Below are 8359 nucleotides of genomic sequence, written 5' to 3' on the forward strand. Positions count from 1 at the left end.
ATAGTAAGAGTTCCAGATAAGAGAGACCCACGGAATATCTTCCTTATTGAAAAACTTATGAAGATGCTTTATGAGCAAGGCTTGGTTCTGAAGATGTAAGTTAATTATGCCAAGACCACCCTTATCCTTGGGCCTACAAACCAACTCCCATGCTGCAAGAGATTGCTTGGGTGTGTCAGAGTTGCCACGCCACAGACACTGTCGTTGAATTCGTTCCAGTTACTTGATTATGCCCATTGGGATGTCCAAAGTGCAGAGAAAATATATAGGCATAGAGGACAGCACAGAGGTCAGCAACTGAAGCCTGGAACCTTGATTCAGCATGGCAGAGCTAGAAGTAAGCCTTCTTTCCATCCTATCAACCAAATTCATAAGATCAATAATCCTTGGCTTAGTAGTTCCCATGGGAAGACCTAAGTAAGTGAAAGGAAGTGTCCCCAAAGAGCAGCCAAACACAGCCGCAAGCCTAATGCCCTCCTCATCGTCCACATTAAGGGGCACCATTGTTGATTTCTGAAAATTCACTTTGAGGCCAGTTGAAGCATAGAAAACATCCAACATTTCCTTGAGATCAATAAGCTGGGAGTCCACTGCGGGCACAATTAAAATAGTGTCGTCAGCATATTGGAATGATTGGAAAATGTGGATCATGGGAGGGGATTGGCAGGTTGAGGATGCCATCAGCCAGCATTTTGTTGACAATTGATTGCAGAAGATCGGTAGCAATTACAAAGAGTAGAGGGGATAAAGGGTCCCCTTGTCTAACACCACATTTGCACTGAAATTGCTTGCCTGGAACTCCATTTAACAGAACCGAAGAAGAGCCAGAAGATAGGATTTCCTTAACCCAAGCTAGCCATTTGACATCAAAACCCTTCTGCTGTAGGATTAACAAAATTGCTTTATGCTCGATCGTATCAAAAGCCTTTGCAAAATCCAGCTTCAAAATCAAAATAGGTCTCCTGTATTGTTTGCACTGATGGATGTACTCAAAGGCCCACGCTAGGCAGTCTTGAATGGACCTCGACTTCAGGAATCCATACTGATTTTTGTGGATGCACTTAAGGATCACCAATTGAAGCCTATTAGCAAGCAACTTAGTTAAGAACTTGAGACATGTGTTGGTCAAGGAGATAGGCCTGAAATCCCCCGGACCCTGGGGAGCAATCATTTTAGGAATAAGAGTTATCAGGGAACCATTAATGCCCTCCAAGCTCAGGGAGCCAGTAGCAAATTGTTTAATCCATTTCAAAAAATCATTCTGAATAAAAGGCCAGCATTTCTTAACAAAAAAACCATTGAACCCATCAGGCCCAGGGGCTCTGTTCGTAGGCATTTCCTTCAGAACCTTATCGATTTCAGCTTGTGAAAAGGGCCTCGACAGATCATTCAGGCCTTCTATGGGCTGGATTAGGTCAGCCAAACAAAAGCCCATCTGGATCCCCCTGGACTGGCCCATCCTAGATTTGAAAGAGTGCCAAAGCACTCCCGCCATTTGGTCATGATCATGAACTGTAACTCCATCATTAGATACCAGACTAGCAATGCTGTTCTTTCGCATCCTCTCAGACGCCATAGCATGGAAAAATTTGGAATTTTCCTCACCAACTTTTATGTAGCGAATCATACATCGCTGCTTCCAGTAAATATACTGCAACTGAAGCAAATCCTCATGATGAAGCTTAACTATCTTCCTGAAATTGAACTCTGGGACTGTGAGAAGCCTGCACTCCTCCAGAGTATCCAAACAAAGAATGACTTTAGAGCAGTTAAGAATAACTTTCTTTATGGAGGAAAGATTGATGTGCCATCTCTTCAGATCACTCCTAAGACGCTTGAATTTCTTAGAAATAACCGCAGCTATCGAGCCCCTACAAGCTAAAGGAGCATTCCAAGAGGCCATGACACAGTCCATAAATCCAGGTAGATCCACCCAGTAATTTTCAAATCAAAAAACTTTTGCTCTAGGGATGGTGGTGTCAATTGATACCAAGCACGGGATATGATCAGAACCCGTACGAGCAAGTGGGTGGACGACTGTGTTAGGGTATAAGGAGATCCAAGAACCAGATGTAAAAAACCAGTCCAACTGTTCAAGGAGAGGTTGCTGCTGCATATTAGACCAGGTATAAGCCCTACCCTTCAACGGCAATTCCAATAAACCAAGGTGACCAATAATCTCATTGAACAAGAATATATCATTTACATCACCACCAGGTAGATTTCTGTTGTCCAAAGATCTGATGAAGTTGAAATCACCCAGCAACAGCCAGTTAGCATTCACGGGTATTTGAAGATGATATAACCACTGAACAAATTCATCACGCAAAGGGCTGTCACATGGGCCATACACAGAAACCAGATTCCAAACTTCAGAGTTGTGGATTGAAGTAAAGGAAACAACGACAGCAAAACACTGGATTTCTATGAGACAACCAGTGAAAATAGCTGAATTCCAAACAACAAAAATGCCCCCAGAGGCCCCATGCGATGGAGCGAACGCAAAGTTATCAAATCTGCGCGGGCAAAATTGGCGGATGAACTTAAGGTCAAAAGATTCACATTTTGTTTCTTGCAAACAGACAATGGAGCAGTTACTTTCCTCAATCTTAGCACGGACGTCTCGCTGACGTTTCTCAGAGTTTAAACCCCGCACATTCCAGCACAGTACTTTCCAATTACAAAAACGCGGATTATCCATAAAGAAACTCAAAGGGGTAATCGAACAACTCCACTGCATAACAGAGAAGATAACTGTCACCGGGTTCATACAGGTAGATAGATAATAAGTTCTCAGACACAGACCCAGTACTGACAACAAAAATAACATAAACGGTCCACCTCATAAGCTCGCAAGAAACAGAGATAAGTTCAGACTGCTGACACAAAAGTAAGGGCCGACCAACACATGAATCAAAACAAAAAAGGAATGACACCGCATTTCCGCCCAATTGACATCTAGAAGCTTCACTTATCATCATGATCGTTGTGCTGGTCCTTGGCCTCAGGACTTGCCATAAGCTTGTCCTCGGTAAGCTTCTCCGGTGAGATCCCAGAGATTCTCCAATACGCTGCATGAGATTGATAGGCGTAGGTGGTGGAACTGTCGTGCTGTGCTCCTCCGCCGCAGACGAATTCTCTTCCTGAGAGACAGAGCCATACCTAGGCTTCTTAGCACGAGGTCGCCGAAGAGGGGACGGCTTGTTGGGAAGAGCAGAGGTGGGCTTGAAACCCGATTTCTTGGCGCAACTACGGGTCATTCTCCTATTAGAGAAATCCTCTGGAGAGCGAATGAGCTTGGAACCCTGACGACGGCCACATTTATGCCTGCCTAACATGGATGGGGTCTTGGACGTAAACTGAAAGTCATCAGGCTGAACTGGCACAGCAGAAAAAACTTTAGATATGTCCATCAGAGTTGCAGATCCCTCAATATCATCCAAATCAACCAGCTCGGCAGAAGAAACCTGAGGTAATCCAGGACAAGCAGCCGTACCAATCAGAGACAGGAGAGAATATTCCAACTCCTGGGACCAAAACCTCATGGGTAAAACCGCAGGTGGAAGCACGGAAAGACAAATAGGCCTGTGAATGCTCTGACTTTCAAAATCCGGCAGAAGATTCCTGAAAGAGCGCTCCCACACCATGGAAGGTGGAAGAACCGGACCAAAAACAACCCTGATGAGGCCAAGTTGGATTGGATCAAGGTTGACCACAGGTGGATGAACGGCTGGAGGAACATATGGAACTATTGCATGCTCCAAATTCTCCTGAACAACAATGTGCCGAACCACTTCAACCTCTGCTGGCTGAACTTCAGAAGAACTGTTGCACCCCAAGGAAGGATTTAGCACCATGGAGTTCTGATCTTGGGCTTCTTGAACTGCAGGCTCATGAACTGGAGCATTCTGCGCAACGATAGCCTCCTCCCAAGGGCCCCATCCTTCAGCATTATGATCTGGCTGTGGCTCATGCTCAGATTGATCAACTCCCCACCTATGAGGTGGCTCCGGATGATGCTGGCCATTCGCAGGAGCATCCCAGCCCAAAGCAGGAAAAGGTGGCATCCCCCAGAAAGGTTGAGGAGGAACATGGCCTGGCATAGGATGAGGGTTTCCGTCCAAGGGCATGGGGTCTTCATCAGCACCCAACATAGCTTCCGCAAAATTATCAGTGAGAATATAAACCGCAGTAGTCCAAGAGACAATAGTTCCTCCCCAAGTAGCATACTCACGAAAAACCACAGATCGAGGCACCATAATGTTATCCGGAAAAGAAGCATAAACCAAAGATCTCACGAATCGCCGATCTGGCTCATCCCAGTAATGAAACTGACCAAAAGTACTGACCACATCAGACAGGTATCGGGTATTCCTGTAATCCAAAGGTACCCCAATGAACATTAACCAACCCATTCTGTGACCATGCATAGCCCTAAAACCCTCCCCCTGATTGTGTGGTATGAAACGCACAAAGAAATCATTGCCATCTTCATCAAGGCCCATGGGAAAAGGAGGATGTCGGGTAAACGAAGAACGCATCACCGGACTAGCCACTTCAAACAAACCAACCCCCTAGAACCAGGTTTGAGTAGAGCGAACAATCACCTGGAGATTCTCTTGTAAGAAGTTGAGGACTTGTTCCCGTCTAATGGCCACAAGATGAGCCGGCGGCAGCGGCTCGACAATAGCCACCATGAACTGCTCATGGGTTCTTGGGGGGGCCTGCATCGGGGTGTAGTATGTTCTTGGCAAGCGCTCTGCTCCTCCATCGATGATGTCATGGCTAGCAGGGAGAAATCGGCGAGGGTCAAGCTCGTAGACTGCCATGGGTGGAGAATCTGCTGCAGTAGGCGGTGGTGGCGGAGTCGATTGGGGTTTTTGGGCGGATTGGTTCTGTGAGGGAGAGGTGGAGGTGGACGGTTAAGGCAGCAAGCCTGAAGCGCCGGGGAGGGGTTCTGTCAAGGCTCTAGGCTCGAAACCTGGCGACGGGACTTTAGGTATCCAAACAGTGGAACCAGCATTAATACCCAGGCAGTCTTTCTTAACGTGACCGGAACAAAAACACAATCTGCAGCGTATACGATTCGTACATGTATCGGACATATGGCCCATACCCAAACAGTTCTGACAATCCCAATATTTAACTACCATATCTTCAACCATCTCATTGAAACTCTGTAAATCATCCACAATTTCCTTTGGTGACGGAAAACAGACCGGAGATGATGCATCAAGCGAATCATCGTCAGATAATAAAATTGGGCTGGTTAAAGAGCATCCATGGGCCAAATCCAAACCTGGCGGCGGAGTGCGAGGGCTGCTGTCAAGAGAACCATGGGCCAAGCCCAAAACAGATGATGGGGTGCTAGGGCTGTCCGAAAGGATAACGACTGGAGGGGGTCCAGATACATTTGAAATCCCAGAAAATCTGGGGTTGCCGCTTGACGAACTAACCTTCTCCGGGGAAGGAGGAAAAGATCCAAACTGGATGGTCACCGGCGGCGACGACGGGCTCACCGGAGGCGAAAATGCAGTGTTGTCCGACGATGTGATATCAGGAGAATGAACATCATAACCAGCCTCACGGATACTCAAAACTGCAAGAGCATTGGGACGATATTGATAACCCTTACAAACATCATACTTCATTAAAGTAGCAAACCTCAAACTCTTAGCAGGCCCTGATCTAGGATTTGTGCGTAAGGAGGACTTGACGGGTGGATTTTTCATTAAAATAACCCTAGCTTAGCATGGCGTTTAGATGGACTAACCATCGTCCACTCCTCGTTGCACTCAATCTGCTAGAGACGAAATTCCTTCATCCAATCCGGGCCACCATGACACCAGAGATGGAAGAAACACTTAAACTGAGGGCAAACAAAGCTATGCTAGTGCAAGATGAAAAACCCAACTTCTTTGCAAGAGACATGAAAAGAGAAAACCTGATCACGTAGGCAAGAAACCTTGAGCTGAGAACAATATCCACCAATAGCAGATTCCAAGGCCAGGGCAACATTCTCCTCAGATAGTCTGAAGGAATGCCTGGCAAACGAGACAACCATGATGAAGTGGACAGAGTCTTCAGAAGGGTGAACAGTTCGGCGAAAAGAGCGCCAAATCTCCTGAGCCAGGCCCATCCCTGGGTTGAAGTCAAACCCTAGAGAGATGGACGCATGAACAGTCATTGAGATGACAACCAGGGGCTTCGGGAGAGGACGCTGGAGACGATGCACGGATCAGATGGCAAAGACCACGGCTAGGCGTGGAGATCGCTGGTGGGGTGGCGGCGGCTAGGGGTTAGGGTGGGAGGTGGGAGGTGGGAGCCATCTTCTCTTCCTTCATAGCTTTATTTTGATGTTTTTCGTGTGTTGTTTTGATGCTTGATGATTGTTTTGAGATATGGAGGTAATAATATCAAAGTCGTGCTAGTTGAGTAGTTGTGAATTTGAGAAATGCTTGTGTTGAAGTTTGCAAGTCCCGTAGCATGCACGTATGGTAAACATTATGTAACAAATTTGAAACATGAGGTGTTATTTGATTGTCCTCCTTATGAGTGGCGGTCGGGGACGAGCGATGGTCTTTTCCTACCAATCTATCCCCCTAGGAGCATGCGTGTAGTGCTTGGTTTTTGATGACTTGTAGATTTTTGCAATAAGTATGTGAGTTCTTTATGACTAATGTTGAGTCCATGGATTATACGCACTCTCACCCTTCCATCATTGCTAGCCTCTTCGGTACCATGCATTGCCCTTTCTCACATTGAGAGTTGGTGCAAACTTAGCCGGTGCATCCAAACCCCGTGATACGATGCGCTCTTTCACACATAAACCTCCTTATATCTTCCTCAAAACAGCCACCATACCTACCTATTATGGCATTTCCATAGCCATTCCGAGATATATTGCCGTGCAACTTTCCACCATTTCATTTATCATGACACATTCATCATTGTCATATTGCTTAGCATGATCATGTAGTTGACATAGTATTTGTGGCAAAGCCACCGTTCATAATTCTTTCATACATGTCACTCTTGGTTCATTGCATATCCCGGTACACTGCCGGAGGCATTCATATCGAGTCATACTTTGTTCTAGTATCGAGTTGTAATCATTGAGTTGTAAATAAATAGAAGTGTGATGATCATCATTTTCTAGAGCATTGTCCCAAGTGAGGAATATAAAAAAAGGAGAAAGGCCATAAAAAAGAGAAGGCCCAAAAAAATGAGAGAAAAAGAGAGAAGGGACAATGCTACTATCCTTTGCCACACTTGTGCTTCAAAGTAGCACCATAATCTTCATGATAGAGAGTCTTTTGTTTTGTCACTTTCATATACTAGTGGGAATTTTTCATTATAGAACTTGGCTTGTATATTCCAACAATAGGCCTCCTCAAGTGCCCTAGGTCTTCGTGAGCAAGCAAGTTGGATGCACACCCACTTAGTTTCTTTTGTTGAGCTTTCATACATTTATTGCTCTAGTGCATCCGTTGCATGGCAATCCCTACTCCTTGCATTAACATCAATCGATGGGCATCTCCATAGCCCATTGATTAGCCTCGTTGATGTGAGACTTTCTCCTTTTTTGTCTTCTCCACATAACCCCCATCATCATATTCTGTTCCACCCATAGTGCTATGTCCATGGCTCGCGCTCATATATTGCGTGAAAGTTTATAGGTTTGAGATTACTAAAGTATGAAACAATAGCTTGGCTTGTCATCGGGGTTGTGCATGATGAGAGCATTCTTGTGTGACGAAAAAGGAGCATGACTAAACTATATGATTTTGTAGGGATGAACTTTCTTTGGCCATGTTATTTTGAGAAGACATAATTGCTTAGTTAGTGTGCTTGAAGTATTATTATTTTTATGTCAATATGAACTTTTATCTTGAATCTTTCGGATCTGAATATTCATACCACAATTAAGAAGAATTACATTAAAATTATGCCAAGTAGCATTCCACATCAAAAATTCTGTTTTTATCATTTACCTACTCGAGGACGAGCAGGAATTAAGCTGGGGGATGCTTGATACATCTCCAACGTATCTATAATTTTTGATTGCTCCATGCTATATTATATACTGTTTTGGACATTATTGGGCTTTATTATCCACTTTTATATTATTTTTGGGACTAACCTATTAACCGAAGGCCCAACCCAGAATTGTTGTTTTTTGGCTATTTCAGAGTTTCACAGAAAAGGAATATCAAACGGAGTCCAAACGGAATGAAACCTTCGAGAACGTGATTTTCTCACCAAACATGATCCAGGAGACTTGGACCCTACGTCAAGAAATAAAGGAGGAAGCCACGAGGTAGGAGGCACGCCTACCCCCCCCCCCCCAGGTGCACCC

This window comes from Triticum dicoccoides, chromosome 1A (assembly GCF_002162155.2).
Source record: "Triticum dicoccoides isolate Atlit2015 ecotype Zavitan chromosome 1A, WEW_v2.0, whole genome shotgun sequence".
NCBI lineage: Eukaryota > Viridiplantae > Streptophyta > Magnoliopsida > Poales > Poaceae > Triticum > Triticum dicoccoides.